Genomic DNA, 24,664 nt, shown 5'->3' on the forward strand with positions numbered 1-24,664 from the left:
TTAACTTGGCCACCCCTAATATGAATGAATGATGAAGCAGAACAAAGATTTTTTAGTACAGGTGTTACGGGAAGGTTTTCAAAATAGGCATGTTGATTTTTCTTTCAGTATCTCAGCCAATCTTTACACCAAAGGTGACTGACGGTCTGACAGAGAGAGATGTTAAGGATATGTGTCTAATTCGGCTCCGTTTGCTCTAATCCGGAGGCATTCCCTCTGGTAGCTCCCTGGCCAAAGGCAAAGTTTGTCTTCCACTGCCTAAAAGCCAAATTATTTTTTATCTGCTTTGCTGACTCCATATTCAGTGGAAGGAAAGAAGTTGCAGTGGTCAATCAATTAGAAACATTAATGTGCAATTGATCCCCAAAAAAAGTCATCCCATGGTGACGTCCAACACTTATTTTTCATAATCATACAGTTTTTTATTAAACAATATCGTTCACTCTCATTTAATGAAAAAACATTCATTTCTGCTGAATAATTCTTCTTCATATTCATAGTATTGGGAATATTCACTAAAAAATGTTTTTAATTCTTTTGAAGAGATCAAAAGAAATATGTTGTCAGCATGGTAGATGAGGATCAGTACACATTGCTGGGTGGTTTAGCGTGGCAAGCTTGGATCCAAGGTGGGCCCTCCAGACACATCCAAACGCCAGAGTCACGGTTGCCAATTGAGTTTGAATGTTTGATGATAGATACCCAATTCAGCATCTTTCTCTGTTGTCTAAGCTCACTGCTGGAGCTCATTTACATTTACAGTTCCCTGTGTTCACTTCTCTACTCCACCTTAAATTGAGCATTGGACGGCCATGTCATTGGTAGCTTCATTGATAGATTATGTTTATATCTACTTAGAGCTTGTTTTAAAAAGTTAAAAAGTCCATAATTTATATATTTGAACACATGATAACGTTATGAATTTCCTTTAACCAATACTCATTTTCACTGAACAGAGCGGAACAGAAGTTGTTTGTTACATTGTAAACAATCAATGTGTTTAAATACCGGAATGAAGCTTATGACCAATTGACAGAGATCAGTGAACAGAAAGCATGAATGAGAATGTCCTGATCGCCAGTTTTACTAAACATTGGCGGATAACAATGTGAGGAAAACTTTTTTCACTGTGAATGTGGTGTTAACATTAATCTGTAATTAATTTGATGACGCAAATCAGAGTGACGCTGGGTGCGTAAAGTAGTGAAGGATCTTTTTCAGAACGGCAGATCGGTCGCGGTTCAAGTTGATCTCAGTTGGTATTTAGCGACATAAACCCGCCTCCTCCTCCTCATGCAAAGTCCATGTAACGTTAAATGAGTCTTCATGACCATGGGTCGGCCGTAAATGTTTTTTCTAACTATATTAATGATCTGGGACAACACAGCGACCTGCAAGTAGCGCAGCGTCTTCAATAAAGTTAGAAATGAACACTAAGGGATTCTGTAATTGTTCAATATTTTGATACCCGACCGCTCCCCATCATTATAAAAGCGATGCGCCCCCCGTATCTATACTTCTACTTGAGTAATGAATGTGAATACTTTTGACACCTCTGCTCTACATCCAGGACATGGTGAAACCCTACATCCCAACCCGCACACTTCGCTCTGCATCTGCCAAGCTGCTTGTTCCTCCTTCTCTGAGAGAAAAGCACTCGGCGAGATCGCGACTCTTTGCTGTCCTGGCTCCCAGATGGTGGAATGAGCTCTCTGATGACATCAGGACTGCAGCGGGCCTTTACATCTTCCACCGAAGACTCAAGACACACCTCTTTAGACTATACCTAAAAACACGAACTATAGCACTAACAAATCGTAGCACTTAAATTGAACTTATAATGTCACTTATCTATAACATGTTTTGAAACTGCTTATTTGATGAAAATACAATTTTCATGTTACTTGTTCTTCGGAGTTTGTATCTCTACGGTGGAAATGCACCTATTGTTGCCTAAGTTACTTTGGATAAAAGCGTCAGCTAAATGACATGTAAAGCAAATTGCCAGGGTAAATGACTGCTTTTGGGTGTATAATTGCTTGATGCTATGCATGGTTTTGAGAAAAAACAAGTAATCCATTATTCTATTTAGATTTAAAACCAGAACATCCTCAAAACAAACAAAAAAATGTCATTGCAAGGAGAATTGTATAACCCCAAATACATTCACTTATTTTACTCAGTAGAACTTCTGGCAAACGTTTGCTGATATTTCTCTGACAATTATCAGAAAACCAAACCTAATTAGTTAGGTCACCCTCAGTGCCATAAAGCTATGTGAATGTTGCATGGAAAACTAGGAACTATTCTTTCAGTTGGCTGTTGTCCTTGTTGCCAAACAACAAACGGGTCAATAACCCATCATTAAAGAGCTTCACACTTCGCTGGCTGCAAATTGACTGCCTGAAGGATTAAGGAGAAAGGCAACGATGCCAATACTGAAGATGAGACAACATTGCTCATCTTCTCTACCAAGTAAAAAACCCAGGGTTCTTTGAAAATACTGCAGCTAAAGTAAGAGAAGACAGCATGATAGGACATTTTCCTGGTATTTGTTGTTGTTGAAAATGGGTTGGGACGTAGTGCAATGCCGATCTCAGTTGGGTATTAAGCGGCATGCAAAGTCCATGTAACGTTAAATGAGTATCTTCATGACCATGGCTAAACTTTATTGAGGATCTGGCACAACACAGCGACCTGCAAGTAGTGCAGCGTCTTAAATAAAGGGATGTACGTCTTAATGCAAGGCTTTAGAAATGAACACAAAGGGATTCTGTATTTGCTGAAACGAGAACCCATTTCTAAGTGATGGTGTTACATGCCTACTGGTTTTTGAACTACTGGTTTGGCTACGCGTGTTTGTTTGTTTTTCCCCCGACAGCGCAAATGTTGTCTGCCTCCGTCACTTTAGTCGTCACACATTTTGTTGAAAATGCAACCCATATTCATTGCAGCGATTACGATTGTATAAGTGAGCACTACGTCACTGCCACGTATGAAGAAATACATAAAAGAACATTTATTAAAAGTTCGCCAACAACAACCTGGATTCGAACCGTGTCGAGCAAAATAACATTGTGCCACAAAGCAGCTGCGCTACACACTCGGCCAACCGAGCTTGTAGGATGGTCTGCCAATTTGTATACTTGTAATAAAGTTTGATATCGTCCGCAAACGTTTTGGTTCAGGGTGAACATTATATGTTCTTTTATGTATTTCTTCATACGTTGCCACACTGATGGCATAAAGAAGAGTTAAAGCCCCGTTATTATTGGACATGGCTACAATCCGAAGCCGAAGGTGTATTGGGTGCTCGCTCCTTTTGATTGACGCACGCTCCTGATCTTGAATCTAGAATCGATTGCTCTACCTCAGTGTCCCGGATGTTGGTGTTTTTGCGGCTGAATTTCTTGGGCTGAATATTGTAACCATGATTTCTTTTGCGGCTGAATATTTTAACAGTGATTTTTTTTTTAGGTTGAATTTTTTGCAGTATTTTAATGTTGAAAAACATTCAGATACATTATTTCAATGCATAAATATTCAGTGCTAGAAATTCAATCACCTTTTTATTTCAACCCCCAATGACACAAATTTACTTCCATAGGAGGTGTGGGCAGTGATTGCAGGGAAATGGGATCTGTGGCTGATGCGTTTTTATTATCTCCTTAAGGTTGGAACAAGTTGCTGGCAGGCTGACTGGGATGCTTAGCGGTATAGCCAGGGCTGATGGGGCTAATGGAATTTGAACGCTGCCGCCTCATCTCTCAGTTGTGATGGCTTGGTGACACTGATGGATCGCTGGGGCTGAAGGCTTGCCTGACAGTCACACTCGGCTGATGAATTGTGAAATGAGACAGACACACAAAAGCCGAGGGCAGCCCAGACCTGGACAGACCTCCCTCCGCCTTGGTCTACCAGTATGCTCTGTACGTTGGCGAGCACTATGGCGCTTGCATCCATCTGCCACCCTGACTTGTTGCTGGGGTAATGTGGCTGGCTCTGCTGGGTGCTGTAGAGACACATGGCCCAGCCCTGGGACCTGGCCAAGTTTTGTAGTCTTTTAATGATTGACACTGGGCATCCATCAGGCTGACTTCTCTCCTGAATATATAGCCGTTGAAGTATATCCCCTTCGAGAAACTTCCGACAGGAGTATATTATCTACTTCACAAAAACAGCACTAGTTCTTGAAGTCTCAGATGAAGTGTTAAAAAACTATTGCAGGAAACTGAATTTAGAGGAGGGGAAAAACCAACAAGAGCACCCAGTTCGGAAACATACAAGGCCCACATCTACTCAAGTTACATTTGCTCAGTTTTGTCCGCTTTTCAAGAGAATCAGGCAGAAAAATGGAACTAGGACATGGAGAGGACAAAAAATCTAAATAGAGGCAGAGAGTGATAGTCAAGGCCGTCTGCATAACAAAGACTCCCATCATAATCATGAAAAGGGCATAATTTAACAGTTTGATGGTGTTGCTTTTATTAAGCCAATCTGAGCAAATGGCTTTTTGTTCTGGCTGAAGGGCCGAGGATTAATGAAAAAAAAAACAGCTGGGGGATGTAAACTGACTGTTGCCTGTAGACCTTAGACAGAATTTTTATGTTTAAATTAAGGCATATTATTCTCAGTTTAATTATTTAAAATTGAACAGAACATATTGTTAGCCCTTTTGTATTAAAAGTCAAGTCACTGATGAAAGGGCTTTTCTAGTTTTGCAATCCAATCAAATCCTTAACATAGACATCGTTTTCAGTTACTAAAAATATTTGTGCACATATTGTGCAAAGGTGTGTTTCTTCTTCCTGTTAGAATTTTTTTTGTTATGAAAATGCCCATATAGTTGTGTGTGTGCATAGGTATGTGTGTAGGTATATATTTTATTATTTATTCCTTACCCAATCCAGCATACTGGACTGATTATGTCAATTCTTATTATTGTTATTTAGCAAACCAAGCATGTTAATTAAGAACACCAATTAAAGACAATATCTATTCTGGGGCCCTAGTCTAGATTTATCTTCATGGTTTTTTAATTCTGTGGTAACTTGACAGACAGCTCATTTTGAATATTTACTTATGATTTTCCACAAAGTTCCAAATTGTAGCTTTCTGTGCAGGCCATAGCGCAACAAACCAAAAAATGTATTCAGATAGTCTACAACATCATTGTTGTTCAATACAATCAGAATCAGAAGCCATTCATTGCCACATGTTACACACAGAGGAATTTGAGTTTATGAATGAAGACAAAGGACATGGCTGAGTGAATGGATGAGATAACAGATTGAAAGTAATCTACTGTTTTAAAATAACAGCAGTAGCAATGTTTCTCCAAGGATACAGTGTAGATAGACAGGATGATAGAGATGCTCCACCAACCCCCTCTTTGCTGAAAAGAAGTAATAACCTCGAAATTAAATATTTTCTGGAGGAATTCAGATTCTACCATTTGACCATGATGTAATCACACTAAATTGATCTAGCACAGCAGCAAGATCAATTTAGCTAATCTGTTACCTTGAAGTGTCATCCACCCTCAGTGCCTATAATATTTGGTAGAGGATATTCATCTTTTATTACAACTTCTCCCGTCCTTGTTCCACCGCTGCATTTACCTGATCAATGCCTCATCCAAATAAGAAAGGACGAATCTGGCATCAATGTCTGATGGTGCAGGGAAAGGATGATGGTAGAGTAATTCATTCAAATCAGTGAGTTGTTTAAATTGTTTAATATCATGTTTTTTTTTACTATGTAACTCAGAAGTAGGACGTTCATACGATGACATGCCACTGTATAGGAAATAGCATACTAACATAGTTTTCATACAAAGTATGATGTAAAGTTGAGTATGCAGGCAATGCCTTACATTTATCTACATAAGCTAGAATGTTTTAATAAGAGACATGACCTTACATACACATCTTTCCTACAATGAATTTTCAGATTTTTGAGTTAGGGTATACACTTTTAATGTCTCACTTTTAGTTTAAACATGTTAAAATGTGAGAAAATGACCATTTTGAGTTCCAATATGTGGTCAGTTTATCAAAATAACTGCTATTCAGTTTGGGAATGTGCTGTGACGATTTACAGATATGTGATGCATCGGCTGAAGGGATGCCTCACACAGGCCTGGCTTGAGCCCACAGTGTGCTGCAAAAATTATGTTACCGTTTATTGAGACGGAAGTATGCACTACAAACTCACTTTCTCTGTAGTATTCAGTCCGTGCAAGGTACATTCCAGTTGCTGTTCATATCTGTTCCCGGCTCACTATCTGTGCAGTTCCGAATAATTTACTATTTGTTAACCATCCAAACACCAAAAGGGATCCAATACTCCAACCTACCACTATACATCTTAAACACAGTAAGAGTGCCATCGTCTATATGTAAAACCAATTAATGAGCTGTGTCTTAGGGCAATCTTTTTCAGCAGCTGCTGCCGTCAAATTGAAGGCTCTAAGGGATTCACTTAGTTGCATTACTTATGACAGAAATGGCTATTCTCATTCAATAGTAGTGGAGGATACACTGCACAAGTAGCTGTTGTGATTTCACAGTAAGTAAGATAAGTGAGTGGAAATCCACAGAAAATAGCACACCTTCAATGCTGTTTCAAGATGCAGTTTGTTTGCAGGCCTTACAAGACAAATTTGCCTCTGGTACACTAGAACTCAATGCAAAAGTCTGACTTATTTCTTCAATCACACCATATCCGCCAAGAGCAGCCTCACGGGGGACATTTTGAGGAGAAAGTTCTTCTCTGATGAATTAGTAAACATTTTTAAATGCAGTTGCGCTGGTGCTCTAAACCACTGGCACACTAAACCTCACAATAAAAGTATGGCCAGTCAGACAGCTCACCCAACACAATGATTTGAAAGAAATATTCAACATCAAAATAGTTAATTAATAATCATCCTTCTGCAAGTTTTTAATGAGGTTACAATCAGGTATGGTAAAATTTGTTTTATAGAGAGCATATTAATTGTAAGTATGATTTAATGAGAGTCACCTGTTTTAATGTGTGTATATTTATTGTGAATGCAATACCAATATTCCTACTATATATCTCCTTGTACACAAATCAAACCAAGGTTGTGACTAAGCATTACATATCCTCCAATCCAGCCCTCTCATTTCAGTCAATAAGCTTGTAGATAGCTTAAATTCCTAAATCAAGGATGTTGTTGATGCCAATGCACCCACTAAAGTGAAGGTTGTCTGTGGTAAGTAAAGATATCCATGGAGAAAGGCAATCCTAGTCAGAATAGAGACAAAAGAATGTCAAAGAGCTGAGAGCATACAAAAAAAATCTCCAGGTTCACTGTAAAATCTATAAAGAAAGTATTTTCTCTATGACATCATTCTCATCATACCCATAATACCAACACACACACACACACACATTATTTGTGTGTTGTTGTAAAGACATTCCTTTTCTCAGGCCTCTTCCCACAACCCCTAAAAACTGCAGTTATTAATGCACCTTAACACTCATAAAAAGGCTAATTTGGACTCTGCGATGATGACAAAGCCTAAAACTGGTTTATATCCTACTTGATGAACCAAGAATACTTTGCGTCTGCAGCTCATTTCTCATCAGAGCAGACTAAATGTGGACATCCCTATGGTTCAATTATGGGGCCTCTCTAAACTTCCACAAACTTTATTTTTTTTCTTATTTATGATTATGGAAAGAAACAAAATACGCAATCATAATTATGAAATTGACACACACATACAGGATACATAACTATTTCACCAGGGAACTATAATCCCATGCATGGGTCGAGTTTTGCATTGAACAAATAAACAGATGCATGTGCCAGAATCTTTTGGGCCAAGGAGAAACATTTGAAAGTCAGCAATCAGCTTCAATCAATGAAAACCACAAATTAAAGCAGAAATCTAGGTGTATTTATAGTTTCAGACCTCATTGTGAACAGCTATATAAAGACAATTATAAAGTCAGCCATATATCATCGGAAGAATATACAGGATTTGGAAAAACGTGTCCTTGTATTCATCTTCAGTAGACTGGATCTACTAGACTATTGTAACGTTGTGTTCACATGGCTCTGTTAGCCAATCAGAAGGGCTGCAGCTCGAGTCATCACAAAGATCGAGAAAGGGGATCACATCTCTCCAGTTATGAGTGTCATGACCCGGCTCAAAGGAGAAGACAAACACTGGAGAGACCCAGTGCAAAGCTGATATAAAAATATATTTATTTAAGTAACAAAACCTAAAAAGTAAAGCAAATTTGAGGTGTGTACGTCAGTAGTTTCAGTAATGTCAGTGTGGGTGCTTGATCATGTCGGTGGAGTGTGAACATAAATGAAACGCCAAGAGACCCAAAAAAAAGGTGCGGACGCTGGCCAGGGAAACAAGCGACACCGGCAGGCAGGAACCATGCACTCTTGTACTGCTAGAATGCCCCAGCTGCTCCCAATCAGGTTGATGGCATTACCACGGGGAAACAGACAATGACGTCACAGACATGAACCAATAGGCCTATAGGCAGGGCCGTCACATGAGGCACTGAATGCTTTAGGGTCAAAATCCATGTCTGACTTGCTGCTACCTTACAAACCATCCCAACCCCTCAGGTTGTCTGGGACCGGTGTACTTTGCGTTCCCAGAGTAGGAACCAAACATGGAGAAGCAGCTTCAGTTCTTTTGCTGCACATATCTAAAAACGAACTCCAGGCAGCTGCAGGTCTGCTGAGGCTCTCAGCGGCTTCAAATGAACACTGAAGACTTCAATTAAATTGATAATCTACGGCTGAATTCTACAATTTAATATAATGTAATATTTTTAAAATGTCCCTAACTTTTGTATTATGTTTTGATAATTTCAATGGTTTTATGTGAAGCCCTTTTAATTGCCTTGTAGTTGAAATGTGCAATACAAATAAACATGATTATCTTATGACTCTTGACTTTGGGAATCATCTAAAAGCTCCTTGATATTATCTATATTTACAATAATCTCCCGTTATATGATAGGAGTTCAAAAATCAGCTGTAGATTGCAGAAACAATCAATACTGCCCACCTTTCTGCCTCACTACTGTAGTTTGAGTCAGCCATTCTGAAATAAACACCCAAACAAATCCCCCCTTCGGATTGGCCGTCTCTCCAACTCCCACTGCCTTTGGATTATTCATCTGCTAAATGGCTGGACGACTGTGGTGTGACTGCTGATAATTTTTTTTATCTCACACAGGTTAGAGACAACTTGTGGACCATGAAGTGATATTCCACAGCATCTTAAATAAGATAGAATTTGAAACTATGCAGAGATTAAATTATTTTGTGTACTGACTTTATAGACAAAGTATTGATGCAAACCTCCAACTCAAGTATTTTCTGAATTTCTTCACAACAACTGCCATGTTGAGTTAGTGTTGAGTCTAAAACCAGCCCCTGAGATGAGGAACAGAAGCCATGGTCATGGACAGCGTGATAAAAAAAGTAAATGCAGGCAATGTTGGAGAAACCTGCAAAAACCCATGTAGATTCCCAGGAGTTTTGGCAGTGTGATGATCTGCCAGCTGTGGCTTAGCCATATGTTAAGATGTTGTTAAAGGAAATCCCCTGGTATTACCTGATGCACCACGAAAAGAATCCACCAGCAGCATCACTTTAGTCCAACATTAACAAAGACAATACTGGGGGAATATTGCAGCAACACATGCAATTTATGAGATTTGAAATTATTTTCAAACCCTATTCAATATAAACGCGGAATACATTTTAGGGCTGGAGCAATTGCAGATTAAAGATGCAAGCAGAAATTATGCAATTTAAATGTTATGTATCAATTATATTGGCTCAGGTTGGCCTGGACCAGACCTTAGATTAGCTGATAGGCCTAGACTGCCAGGGGGTTTCTTAAGACAGATCAATATCCTCTCTCTCTCTTTCGACAATACTTCACATCTCATTAATGCACATCACTAATTTTGTTCCTCCCACGTAGTATTTGTGCTTTTCCGCCTCACAGGCTTCCATGGATCATGGTTCCGTTAGGACCCTGTTCTTTCCCCATGCCATGGCCCTGCTGACGACTGCTAATGCTATTATCATTAGGGTCTGAGCCGACTGAAAGTCGGGCGAAGCCCTTTTGTTATTGTAGAAATTATTATTATTATTATTAGGGCCTGAGCCGACTCAGTCAGGCGAAGCCCTATTGTTATTGTAGACATTATTATTATTAGGGCCTGAGCCAACTGAAAGTCGGGCAAAGCCCTATTTAAATTGCAAGAATTATTATTATTTCACCACTTCAATTGCACGTTTGTGGACTTTATCATGTTCAAAATTCTTTGCATGCGCTTCAGAAGTGCGAAATTCTTTTTGCATTTACAAACGAACGAACTCCTCAGAGTTTAAATCCGATCCATTTCATAATCAGGCAAGTTGATCCTGACAACCGTGGGGTCAAAAGTTATTAAAATCAAGAGTTTTTATAAAACTACCTGGGCGTGATCTTGCATCCAGTTTGGACAATATTTGAACATTTTTTTCAAAATGTAAAATGTTATAATTCCAAGGAATATTGATATTTCTGGTTAGAAATTTTCATTCATGATGCTTGTGTAGGCCTATAAGTATTGCCCTGCAGTGATTGTCGAAAAAATATAGGTCCACCTATTGGCTTAGGTCAATGCAAAGTTTCTACATTTAGATGTCCATCTCCTAGCCCTTTAATCCGATCCACTTCAAATCTGGGAATATAAGCCTTAAGACTGTGATACAGTGAATATTGGGAGTTTTGGACCAACTTTGTTGCCGTGACGACACCATCTTCGCATGAAAGTTCAAGCACATCTTCTGAGCCTTGGCAAACTTCAAAACTCTTGAAAACCTCTGTGAGTGTCCTAAGTGATGACCTTTACAGACCTAATGTATAATTTTGGATCAAAAGGGAAAAATTGCCTCCATAGCGCCCCCTGGAGGTTTGACGGAGCAGCACCGGCACCCTGTTTGACCTGCAAGTGATTTTTTAACAAATGTATTACAGAGAGACTTAAAAAGGTCTCTGAAGATTATGCTCTAAAACAAACAGGAAGTCAGTTAAAAAATGTTTGTGTAAATATTCCCTGTATTTTTGCAGGAGAGTAACCAATCCTATTTGAGTGACGTTTAAATTTCAACATTGCATCAGAACAGATAGCTCTCTTGCTAAGCTGTTGGCCACCGATGCTGGAGATGTGGGTTTAATTCCCGGCATGGGCATACCATATATTTTTTTCTTCTCTTTTTATACGCGTGTCCGGCTGATCTAACAAACAAAGGGATTCAGTTTACTCTCCTTGGTGAGGTGAATGTAATTCGTGTTTGTATTATATCTTGATGAACTTGTTTATTCGTTGTGGGGTTTGTGCTCAGAAATATTTGTATTGTTTGTGGGGTAGTCTCTCGGTTACGTATGTAACCTTAGTTCCCTTAAGGGAACGAGACGCTGCGCGAAAACGCTGTGGGAACGCCCTGCGTGACCGCGTCATGAAGCACGTGTGAAATCAGTCCAATGACGAGCTGGTGCGTCGTAGGCGGGCGACGCCAGGACCAGGAAGCTACAAAGAGCACCAAAACAGAAGCCCATTCATCTCTGAGCGGCCATATCAAGTGCCACGTGCATGCCGGGAGTATGGCATAAACACGCAGCGTCTCGTTCCCTTCAGGGAACTAAGGTTACATACATAACCGGAGACGTTCCCTATCAGGGAACTCGAGCAGCGTGAAAACGCTGTGGGAACGCCAATACCCACTCCGCCATATGAGCCAGTGACCGTAGTGTGAAGTCAGGGCGCACATTCTGACGAGAGCACCTGCGCTCCAGGCGTGGAGTTAATGTCGAGAAGATAAAACCTCACGAATGTGTGCAAAGAGGACCAGCCTGCCGCCATACAAACGTCGTGCAGCGACACTTTACACGACAAGAGGGCTTTAGAAACCGACATACTCCTGGTAGAATGGGCCCGGACAGCCAAAGGTGCGGCTGACCGGCCGACTCATAGGCAAGTGAGATGGCCTCAACCACCCACTTGCTCACCACTTGGGTGGTCCGAAACACACAAACAGCTGTTCGGAACGTCTATACAGGGCAGTTCTGTACGTGTGAGACTAGAGCCCTAACCGGGCAGAGGAGGTTGAGCTTCGCTTGGTCCGACGTCAGAAAAGGAGGAAAGAAGGCCTGCAGCACGATAGGGCCGGCCGAACTGGAAAGCGACTTAGGAATATAGCCGGGGGAAGGACGTAGAAACGCCTTCACCATACCGGGTTCAAATTCCAAGCACAAAGTAGCCACCGAGAGGGCTTGCATATCTCCAATTCTTTTGAGGGAAGAAATGGCAAGCAGGAAGATGGTCTTAAGAGCCACATATTTCACTGCGACCTCTGCGATGGGCTCGAACGGAGCACCGGAAAGACCCTCTAGCACGATGGCCAGGTCCCAAGACGGTACTCTTGTGCGGGCTGCTGGCCTCAGCCTTGGAGTGCCACGAAGTAAGCGAAATACCAGTGGGTGTCTCCCCAGAGAACGCCCATTCAGTGGGGCATGATTAGCCGACAAGGCCGCCATGTATACTTTGACCGTAGACAGGGATAAACCTGTGGAGAACCGTGCGATAGTAAGTCCACCCTGATCGGAATCCTACAAGGAGAGCTATACCTAGCGGGGCCGGATGCGTCAGGGAGAACCACAGAGGACAGTGTGTCGTCTCTCTGGAAGCAAACAGGTCTAACTCGGCACGACCAAAGTGTCTCCAGAGGAGCTCCACTACCTCCGGGTGGAGTCTCCAGTCCCCGGGCCTCGGCCCCTGTCTCGACAGGGCGTCTGCCCCCTGGTTTAGGTACCCTGGGATGGCTGAGCGACCACTCATGATCGCTCCACGGCCCTGTAAGGGAGGCGTCTGCCGTATGTGTGACACGACGACAACTTGCTCCTAATACCGACTTTTGGGATAGGATCCAAGAGTCCCTCCATATAGCCAGAGCCTGCAGGCGCCGCCGTGTGACTTCGTAATCGGACGGCGCTGGTTTCCCCTCGGGGAGAACCTTTTGGCTCTGAGCCACCACTGCAAAGGTCTCAAATACAGCAGGCCGCACGGGATCACGCCGGATGCCGCTGCCAGCAGACCCAACGGTCTCTGAAACTCAACTGACAGTGAGTGACTGGCCTAGCTTGGCCTGCTTGACTGCAGAGAGGATCGAAGCTACTCGAGCGGGAGACAAACGTGCCCGCATCGTGGTCGAATCCCAGATCACGCCCAGGGAGGTGGTCCTTTGCAGCGGGGACCGTACACTTCCTGGCGTGAAGTCTCAGCCCCAGACGGTTGATGTGGGCAAGCACAACATCTCGATGTTGGACCGCCAGTCCCTCGGACGGAGCTAAAATCAACCAGTCGTCGATGTAGTTTAGAATGCGGGTATCCTGGGGACGCAATGGTGCCACAGCTGCATCCACGCATTTGGTAAATGTACGGGGCGAGAGAGAGGTAGGCTGAACGGAAGAACCCGGTACTGGTAAGCTTTGTCCCCAAAAGCGAACCTCAGGAACTTCCTGTGTTGTGGAAGCATGGGTACATGAAAGTAAGCGTCCTTCAGATCTATTGTGATAAACCAGTCCTCGGACCTGATCTGTGGCGCGATTTGAGTATGAGCATTTTAAAGCTCAACTTCGCGACTGCGCGATTCAGCCGGTGTAGATCCAGTATCGGACGCAAACTCGCATTCCCTCTTGGATGTGTGCAGCCAGTGAGGTACGTCTTGTTATATCGGTTCGATACGTTCTCATGATGTTCGCTAAAAGCCGGTCGACATGTGTTTTTAGTTCGACGGTGGATGCCAACATGGACAAGTGGAATAAATCCATCAGTACGATTCGTGGTCTTGTGTATTTCCTGGAGTGATAATTTATTTAAATCCGTTAATGAACGTTTCTCCTCATGTTACCGCTGTCATTGCAGACGGTTGCGTCCATTCTTACTGTGAAAATCTACGTACTTCCGGTTTAGCGGCTACGCATCGTATTTAAGTTTGACACATGTGTAATATCTTACTAAGGCTCTTACGGTTTTATATATATTTTATACAGAATACAGAAATGGATCAACAAGCAGGAAGTCTCCCCCGTAGGGCCGACCTTCCCATTGCAGAGACGGTTGCGGTAATTGACTACGTCTTAATATTATATCAACCTAAAGAATCAAACAATAACGTTTAACAACGAACAGCTAAATAACTGCAAATAAAAAGTCCCCACAGATCCCATTCTCTGCCCTGACGGAGTGGAGACGATCCAACCTCTTCTAGTGTAATTTTGATTGCGCAGTCACAAGTGAGCCGATGGCCAAGTGGTGTGTGTATGTATATATATATATATATATATATATATATATATATATATAATCCACTCTCCCACAAGATCTAGTTTTTCCTGCTAGGAAACCTGAGCCTCCTGAATGCATCTGGGCTGAACTTCTCCCCACGTGGAGCAGCTCATTAGAACTCATTAAAATGCCATCATGAGGACCAAGCATATGGGACACTGGTTTAGTGCTGCAGTGGGAAGTATGAACAGAAACGAGTCCGTCCATTATGGATTAAATGCTCTACTGTCGCTATCCATGTCTTCATTTTTATCACTGTCCCATTCTCTCGCTTTTTTTAAAAAGTTGCTATTTTTCTTATCTTTTTATTTGTAATTTTCTGGATCAGTGTAAACTTCTTGGTCAATATACTCTGTATGTTTGGTGTGTAAATGTTTCTAAAACCTGAAAAAGTTCCAAACACAGTCACTATTAAGGCAAAGATTTTTCTAGGCAAGTAACCATGAACAAAACCTAAATAACTAACAAGCATGTTTAAACTCGTTAACTCCGACGGACAAGTACTAAAGAAGCATCATTGCTTTGACTTTGCCAACATCAACATTGTACACAGTAGTTTGAATGAATGTGTGCATGTTGTGTACGTGTATGAAGTGCCAAACACAAAATATGCCTTTCAACACAATTCATCAAAAGCACCAAGAGAAGATGTTGACTTTCAAGGTATTGAATTCATGTCAAGGATGATAAAGAGCTGGTGAATCACATTCTTCCTTGCTCCAACGGCCACACTCTTGGTATCAAGATGCTCTTGGATGTAGGTTCCAGTCAAAACAAAACAAAAACAAATGGAGAGACAATTGTATAGTTGTAATTTAACAATTTATTAGGGCCTGAGCCGACAGAAAGTCGGGCAAAGCCCTATTGTGATTCGAAGAATTCTTATTTCTCCACTTTAAACGCACTTCTGGGGCCTTTATCATATTCAAAAAGTCTTCAAAGGTAATTGGCCGGTCATCACCAAATCTCTAGTTGTGTCAATATTCACATTGAGTCCCTGTAGGACTGCACGTTATGGCCAAAAATCCATATCACGCTATTAAGAAACATTATAACGGTATCCCGGTATATCACATAAATGCTTTTTCAAGTAAATTAAAACATTAATTCATTGACCCCGAAAAACGACCGCGGCCACCCAATCAGCTGTTCGCTGGCCAACTTGCTCGCAACTGGTCGGCGAGTTAGCGTGTTAGCTTGTTGTGGCTGCAAACAGCCTACCCAAACAGCTGTTCGGCGCTGCTGGCAAACTTGCTGCAACTGGCCGGCGAGTTAGCTTGTTAGCGTGTTTTGGCTGCTAGTGTTGCCACCGGAGGCTCAACAGACTTTGCCATAAATGGTCTTCTGATCTTACTTACGTTGGATTTATCAAAACCAAAAACCCTCCAAACAGACACATTTCCTCTCTTGGGCAAAAGTTGTGTTGGTGCATCTCTGGTCTCTTGTTGTTCCTTCTGTATCGCTCTTTTCCGTGTTTACTTCTTGTTGTGAGCTGTACCCAGCATGCAGTTCGGCGGGGAAATTATTTATAAATATACAATTATTAGCATTACAAACAGTGGCGGCTGGTGATGGAAAAAGTAGGGGGGGCTGAGGGAGATTTCTGCTGTTTATTTATTACATTAACACCAAAGTAACGATTTAAAAACAAATAGCATCTAATGTAATTATTAAACTATGAATTTAGAATGTCCTTGTAGATTTCAAATATTGTTCTTTCAAAGACACCCAGTGAACATTTTTTGGTTGAAAAGACGTTGAATAGGCGTCTATTCGTAGACGTTGAAAAGACGTCTATATTTAGACCACATATCAACGTCATTTTTAATACGGTAAAATGTCATCCTCTACTTTGTGCTATAGCATTATTTTATAGGTTCTAAAAAGAAATTACGTCCACATTTGTACGTTTACCACCGATATTAAAAATCACGTTGAAAACGGGTCTAAACATAGACGTCTTTTCAACGTCTACGAATAGACATTGAAACAACTTTCACTTTTAAACCATTTTGCAACGTCTTTTCAACGTCGGGCCATAGACGTCTTTTAAACGTCTTTTCAACGGCAAAATTGCTCGCTGAAAAAGTACATGTTACACACAATCAACTGTTGACAGTTGTCAATCATGTCAACAGCCCTTAACAAGGACAACACAATTTGATTAATTTGTATTTATTCATATCAATATAACACTTTTCCTATACAAAACAGAATACAAAAATAAATTATATTTTGTGAAAATAAACTATGAAATTATAAGTGGAGCAACAACATGAACCAGTTAGTTTAGAATTTTGTGTTTGTAAACCATTTTTCTGAATCATTGGCACTTCATTTTCAGATTCTGTAACAAGATCTGGCTCCGAGTCACTTGAATCCGGATCGTATACCTGAAATCAGCTCCGTCTCCCTCATCGTCACTTCAATGATTCAGAATGCGCAGAACACCCCTCAGTTGCAGATGCCTCTAGTCAACAAGTTAATTCAATTCATTTTATTTTGTTCAACCCAAAATGAAAAATAAGCCTGAGGGAGCTTTACAGTCTAAACATGCAGCATCCTGTCCCAAAACCATCACATCGGCACAGATAAAACTCCCTTCCACTGGACAACACTTAAGGGTGAACAGTGGAGGAGTAAGTATGTACAGAAAGAACAACTTAAAGATGTACGGTACGTTCAATTCATGCAACAGAAATTATTCAAATATTCAGAGTAGTACACCAGGTGTAAGGCAGGACAACTGCAGGGACAAACTCCATCAGATGTAACCTCCATCCACAGGAACCTGTGAGGAGGGAAGAACAAAGACTTTAGGGAAACGTGTGTAATTTGGGTTTATAATGACACTAATAAAAAAAGTTTAATAATGATAACAGCAGGAGGTGTTTGAGAACCCTTATTTATAGATTGTTTACTTATGACATTATAAACAATTTATGGCATTTCTGGAGTAACATTTCCTGGTATATTATACAGTACCATACTTTACAATGTTGCTTTAAGCATGCAGTAACTTACAATGTTTTGGCTAGCTTGTTTACAGGCCACAACTTGTTGAATTCACCTGCAATCTGTGTTTAGGCCGCGTTGCTTTAAAAACGTGTATTTTCTACATGAAATGGGAACGGCAATAATATGATATGGGTACAGCAACAACCTAACGCATAAGCAACACCAAACACACGGAAAATACTCTATGATGTTTACTTTTGGTCCAGTTCATGTTGAACGCTAGCAAGCTCCGAGCTAGCATGCTAACTAGCAAACGATAGCGCTAACGCTAACTAGCTTACCAATACAACAGTCTTTCCCGTATCGAGTGGGCAGCAGTAAAATAACTGGTTATAGTTCCAGGTGTGCTTCATTCAAACACTCACGTACTTACAGAGTATTGGGGCCGGTAGCCGTGGTTGTATCAGCCCGTTCACGTCGCTCTGCTCCCGGACACACTTCCCCTCGCGCTGCACCCGATGGAAGCTCTGCAAGCGTCTAAGAACTTGCGCATGCGCGTTACAGATGTGATCAGAGTTACGTGTTTACAACTAATGTTTGAAACGGCCCGCATTATTTTGTCCTTAAAGCATATTGTTACGCCTCCTCTCCCGAGCCGGGGTGGCGGCGTAACAGACACACACTCTGTATTTCCATATTCATGACGTTTTAAGAAAAATCTTAAATGCGTTGAAATCACGTCTTTGCGTAGACCAAATTTGGCCGACCAGTTCATTCATTATTATGATAATCGTAATGATATTATCGTCTCTCTTTCAACCTTACGTTACCACATGACACATACTCGAGAAATTTACCCTTTTCTAGCACTTTGAAGTTTCACGCAGTTTTTCGCCGGTTGAAAAGACGTTGGAATGAGGTCTTAGACGTTCAGACCTCATTTCAACCCGATTTCAACCATATTTCAACGTTGAAATAACGTCTTGTGCTCACTGGGCAAGGTCATACCAAGTCATACACATCATATTAGGAAACCAAGTCATACCAGGCTCGATCGGTCGCTGCAGTTTTAAAAAGCAAACAAGGGAAGCAAAACAGCGAGTTAGTTACTCCACAGCCGGTTAGCCACGGCTTCCTAGTGTACCATGTCCGCGAAAAGCCTCTAGTGTACGACGCTTCCTTGTCTTTCACCTGCTGTCTGATGTTAATTTGTGGCTGGTCCGGTCCCATTTCTTTTATTTTTTGTTTTTCAGCCAGTGGTCTTCTTTCAAACGGAGTTTGAAGAAGAGATTGCACGGTTTCTTTCTCGTGTGACGCCGGCGCCATTGTCAACTCGAATCTCACTGCCGCGTGACCACACAAAACTCATGTTATTCTCCGATGGGCGCAGAGGCAAAGCGCCCATCGGAGAATTATTACTGCGCGTCACTGATTGGTTGAATTGATCATATTTAGTGACGTGTTATAGCATATCAGAGCTCCATTGGTTAGATAGTGAGGGCGCCCTTTCTCGGCGCCCCGAGCATAAAACTACCATAGACTGTAAAAAGAAAACTACACATTTATGATGTTATGCGGCACATGATGAAGCTGGCAAACAAAAACACCCCCCCCCCACCCCCTCTCCCTCATTCTAGTGTGAAAAACACGTACAGAAGAAAGTCATGGTTTTTTTTTTCAAACCTAATTTTTTTTTTTTTTTTTTTTACTTGGTAGGAGGGGCGGCGCCCCAGCGCCCATAATAGATCAGCCGCCCCTGATTACAAAATGTTTCTGCGTCACAAGCTATTGTGTTGAGGTGTTTTACCCGGTAAAGTTTGTTGTGGGTTATGTTATAAAGTTATAACCATGACTCACTCTCAACACTCGTAAGACAACTAGCTCTGACCGCCGGAACTTCTGACGTGTAAAAATAAAATCTGCTGCCTGAGCAACTTCAGTTGTTATAGCGTAATACCGGTATGAACGGCATGTGAGAATTTCATACCATGAGCAGATCTTATACCGGTATACCATTTGAACCTCAGTCTTGGATTTACAAACAAACTCCTTCAAGAGTTTAAATCTGAAAAATTTCAAATTCAGGCAAATTGATCCTGATACCTCTATTGTCAAGAGTTATCAAAAGTTTTCGTAAAAACTACTTTGGCCCGGTGTCCCTTTTGGTCGATATTTGGACAATTTTCTAGAAAATGTAAAACAATAAAACTCCAAGGAACATTTATATTTCTGGCTAGAATTTCTTATTCATGATGCTAGTGTAGGCCTTAAAGTATTCCCATGCAGTGATTTTCAAAATAATATATTGCCACCTATTGGCTAAGGAAAATGCGTTCCGTTTATGAAACCACAGACTCGGGGATGAATCCCATTCCCAACAAACACTTATTAGGGTCTGAGGCGACTGAAAGTCTGGCAAAGCCCTATTGAGTTTCGAAGAATTATTATTTCTTGAGCTAAATCGCACTTTTGAGGGCCGTAACATATTCAAAAACTCTTTTTTGACATCTGCATCAGAAGCGCGAGAAATTGTGATTTTTTGAGCGTTGCGCATTTGAGTGTGAAAAAATGGCTCTCTTGCGCCCCCTGAAAGTGCTCCATCTGGGGAGTTATTTGCCTTGTTTCAGCGATTTTCTTGACATTTTTCACACAGGTGCTCTTGTATGTTTTTGCAAACTCCTCCCGGACGCTGGGCCCGATTTTCACAGAACTTTCAGGGGTTGATTATTGGCTCAATGCCATTTATTAATTCATTCTTTATTAAAAGCGTCAAAGTCCTATAACTTCAAAAATATTTGACCTGTCTTCACCAAATCTCTAGCATATGTTCATATTAGGTCCCGGTAATTTTCAGAATATTTGAACATTAGGGGGTGCTATAGTCATTATCTGTATTAACTTTATTAACATTATTATTTCTGGCTAGAAATTCTTATCCATGATGCTAGTGTAGGTCTTAAAGTATTCCCATGCAGTGATTTTCAAAATAATATTGTAAAGTTTTTACACTTGTACGTGCTATTCGTGCCCTTTAATCTAATCAAACTCAAATCTGTGCAGATTAGCTTTAAGATTTTGATGGTCACGGTGAATATTGGGAGTTTTTTAAAACTATGTTGCTGTGAGAACACAGTCTTTGCATGAAAGTTTAAGTAGATATCGGTGCCTTGGCTGCAGATTTCTCCTCCATATCAGCAATATTAAGCTGTAATAATAAAGTTGGTCAAATGTCCCACAGGACCTATTTCCACGTCCTTACTTAATAGTAATTATCCACTTGATGAAAGAGTTCTTTGCAGTCAATTGACCACAGCTCTGCTGGTGCAGAGCTCTGCTTGTTTTGCAGACACATTCAGTGTGTTTAGTCCGCAAAATATACATGCTCTACTCAATCAGAAAGGTATGTACTTCACAAGTTAATACTTCTCTGTGCAGCAGAAGTTGTGTCACATTCTTTTCCTTGGCTGAATGGAGGTGATCCTACGTATTTTAGTGACATGTTGATCATGACATCTCAACAGAGCCAGTAGCTTAATGGTAAGATTTATTTTTCTCTTCTTCCCCCACCCCCCCCCCCCCCCGACATGCAAGGGGTGGCGAAGGCCTGCTCAACTGCTAGCAGCTTTAATATATCATTTGAAATTCTTCATAAATTAGGAAAAAATGGCAACCTTCTTGAATGCCACAAGATGCTTCTCTGCTTGGGATGCAGACACCTTTCCTGTTTTTTTCCGACCTTGAGCAGAAGGCGGAATCAGGTAGCAGCAGTAAAACTGAAGACAGGTCACTGTCCAAACCTGTGACAACACAAGTTTGAGGTTTAATTTAATGTACACTATGTCAACTTATACTTAAATCTCAATCCAGCTTTATATACTATGCTGATATCCAATTGTTTACACAATATTTTTTAAGTTCGACTGCAATAAAACAAACTCCTTACAAAAGTCAAGATCCGCTTCAGTGGGATTCTCAGGCAGGTCAGCTGCCAGCAGATTTTTCTCAAGCTCACTGTTGGATGGAAGCCCTCTGCATTGTTGGGATGATTTTTTTTTCAGAAGCTTGCCTAATATACCCTCCCCAAACATCAGTATATTAGTTAAAAATCATTAGTTAATCCTTTGTTAAATACACACAGTGCGGACAGCCGGAGTAGCAGATAAATGTATTACTTTAAAGCAGTAAAGTAATACACTTAGTGCTCTTCCAGCTCTCAATGCAGTTTTCTGATGTAAGTTACCAACTTCAGTTCATTTTACTGTGCGCTGTTCTGTAAATATAAGCTGCTAGTTTAAATCCAAAAATGTTAACTTCCATTCAGTTGTAGCCCATAACACTGCTCTGAACAAAAGGTGTGGCTTTGAGTGTCAGCCGACCTGAGATCAGCTAACTTGAATCATCATATGACTGCGTAGTGCAACGAATATATTAAAAGTAACAGATTAAAATTAAACAGATTAAAATTAAAATAAAAATTTTAAACAGATTAAAATTAAAATTAAATGTCTTCGTGGGAATCGCAGGTGGATCTCGCGGAGGGTTCCGGACGGAACGAAGAGGCACTTTCCCGTCCCTTTCCCGCGGGACCCAGGCTCTCGTACCTGTACGAGGTCCGCCAGGTTCCCCTCCGCCCCCTGGTCGCTTAGGACACTGGTGCTGCCCACCAAGCCCCTGAGGACCACCTCGGCGCTGGTGGGCATGCGGCTTCCTGCCTGCATACGATGGCACTCGTCCAGGCGTATCAGGCAGAGCTGCTTGCCGACGTGGCCGAGGGGAAGGAGCTAACGCCGGAGGTAGTTCGTGAGCTGTGACAAAGGAGGAAGGACAAATCCTTCCTCATTGATGCCCCTCTTTCCCCGGCAACCCTCTTTGGGGGCGCCATTGGGGCAGTCACGGAGAAGCTCCACACTGAGAGGCGGCAGGCTGAGGCGCACTCAGGCGGGGCCTTCACGCAGCAGAGGTGGTCTGAGGACGGCCGCCACGGAGAAGGCTTCGTCCAAGCGGCCCTGATGTTACAACTACCAGGGCCCGGAGGGTGATTCCCACCGGGGGGGTCAGGGTGTCACCGCTCAATTGGTACAATCGACAGGGGCTACGCCATCCAGTTCAGGTGGTGGCCGCCTCGATTTGGGGGGGTGCTACCCACAGTGGTGGACCCCCAGCAGGCTTTGGCATTGGAACAGGAAGTACAGGCTCTGCTGCAGAAAGGAGCTATAAAACGAGTTCTACCTTCAGGCAGAGAGTCAGGCTATTACAGCCGCTACTCCCTCTCTCACGCATCCCGCCCCGCTTGGGGTGGATGCGATGGTGCAGGCGTGGCCCGAGGGCGCGCCTGTACGCTTTTCCCCCAGTTGCTCTGCTCCCAGGGGTTCTGGAGAGGGTCCGTCAGGACGGCGTCAATCTACTGTTGGTAGCCCCGTTCTGGCCGGCCCGAGTAAGGTTCGCGGACCTTATGTCGCTCCTCGCAGGTCCTCTCTTGGAGATTACCATCAGGGCGGACCTGCTTTCTCAGGCGTCGGGGTCCATCGTTCACCCCCGCCCGGAGCTGTGGAGACTATGCGCGTGGCCCTCCCTTGACGGGACCCGCCTCTTAGAACCCAGTCTCTCGACCGAGGTCGTGGAGACCATCCTCCACTCCAGAGCCCCCGCTACAAGGAAGGCGTATGCCGGTAGGTGGAGGCTCTTTGCCACTTGGTGTGGGGAACGACAGCTAGACCCAGTTAACTGCCCAGTTGGTTCAGTACAGGAGTTCCTGCAGGAACGTTTCTCCACAGGTTTATCCCCGTCTACTATCAAGGTATGTGTGGCGGCCCTGTCGGCATCTCATGCCCTACTAGATGGGTGTTCTCTGGGGAGACACCCACTGGTATCCCGCTTCCTTCGTGGCACCCTGAGGCTGAGGCCAGCAGCCAGCACTAGAGTACCGTCCTGGGACCTTGCTGTCGTACTGGAAGGTCTCTCCGGTGCTCCTTTCGAGCCCATCGCAGAGGTCGCAGTGAAGTACGTGGCTCTTAAGACCCTCTTCTTGCTTGCTATTTCTTCCCCCAAAAGAATTGGAGATATGCAAGCCCTCTCGGTGGCCCCCTCGTACTTGGAATTTGCACCCGGCATAGTGAAGGCGTTCTTACTACCTTCCCCCGGCTATATTCCTAAGGCCCCGCCCGCTACGGTCGGGCCTATTGTGCTGCAGGCGTTCTGTCCTCCTCCGTTCCTGACGTCGGACCATAGGTACACAATTGCTTTCAAATACTAGTACAACTAGTACTTACTTCTTCTACTGCTAGTACCACAATTACAACTATAACTAGTACTAAACCTTATATTACTACAAAAAATGTTTTTTTTAATTCTCAGCTTTTCCTATTTCTATTGTTTCAGCTATGTTTAAATTAAAGCTTTTATTAGTTCTGTATTTTTTCTAATTCATAGAAGCTTCTCCCATTTCTTTTTTGCAATTCTTTCAAGTTCACTTCAGCTTTTCTCATTTCTGTATTTTCAGCAATTTTTAAATGTATTTCAGCTTTTTCTATTATTTCAGCAATGTTTAGAATAATTTCAGCTTGCTTCATTTCTGTACTACCTTTTTAAATTAATTTCAGCTTTCTGCATTCCAACGCATTATCAGCAGGAAATGCATTTTCTAGTTGATAAATAGATTTATGGAATTGAAATAAAGACACAAGGTGACAGAATGCGCAGGCTTTTGAGAATCCAGCTGACATTTCCCTCTATCTCTGTAAAAGTAATTGCGTCTGCCTCTGTGCATATGAGATTAGAAGTGTGTGTGTGTGCTGTAGGGGTTGTGAGATGTATGTTCCTGTTCGTGTGCTTTTTACATTTTTTTCTATAGAGCAGATGTTGTGACAATGAAGGAAATAACACTGTGACCATATAAGGCAAACAAGAGAACTGAGGGATGAAGGAGTACAGGAAGCGTAAAAATGAATCACTATCTGACAGTGCTCCTAGCACAGAATGGTATGAAGGGAGGAACACCTAAACATCCTGGGCAACAACCGTCTGAGACAAAACCAGCTCAAACTAGTTTTCAAGGACATGAGATTATTAAAAGGGTCCAAGTTGGACAGCAGGCAGACTCTTGGATAGATCGCTTTCTGATACATCTGTAGAGTACAAAGAGATAACACACACACACACACACACACTCAATGCAACTGTGTGAACCTTTAGACGAGTCTGGGTGAACTACAGTGTAAACACACACCACCTCAAAGCAAACACCGCCGAGCAAATACACCCACTGAAGAGAAGTGATACTGATGACTAAGCAAAA

The 24,664-nt window shown here is 42.2% G+C and overlaps 1 protein-coding gene across 2 annotated transcripts in view; it reads right to left on the reverse strand.

Annotated features, from left to right (window-relative positions):
* The window catches only part of ntm (neurotrimin), a 252,918-nt gene that overhangs the window by 111,207 nt on the left and 117,047 nt on the right, over window positions 1-24,664 (reverse strand). The window lies entirely within an intron of this gene.

The sequence above is a fragment of the Pungitius pungitius genome, chromosome 16 (genome assembly GCF_949316345.1).
Source record: "Pungitius pungitius chromosome 16, fPunPun2.1, whole genome shotgun sequence".
Taxonomy (NCBI): Eukaryota; Metazoa; Chordata; class Actinopteri; order Perciformes; family Gasterosteidae; genus Pungitius; species Pungitius pungitius.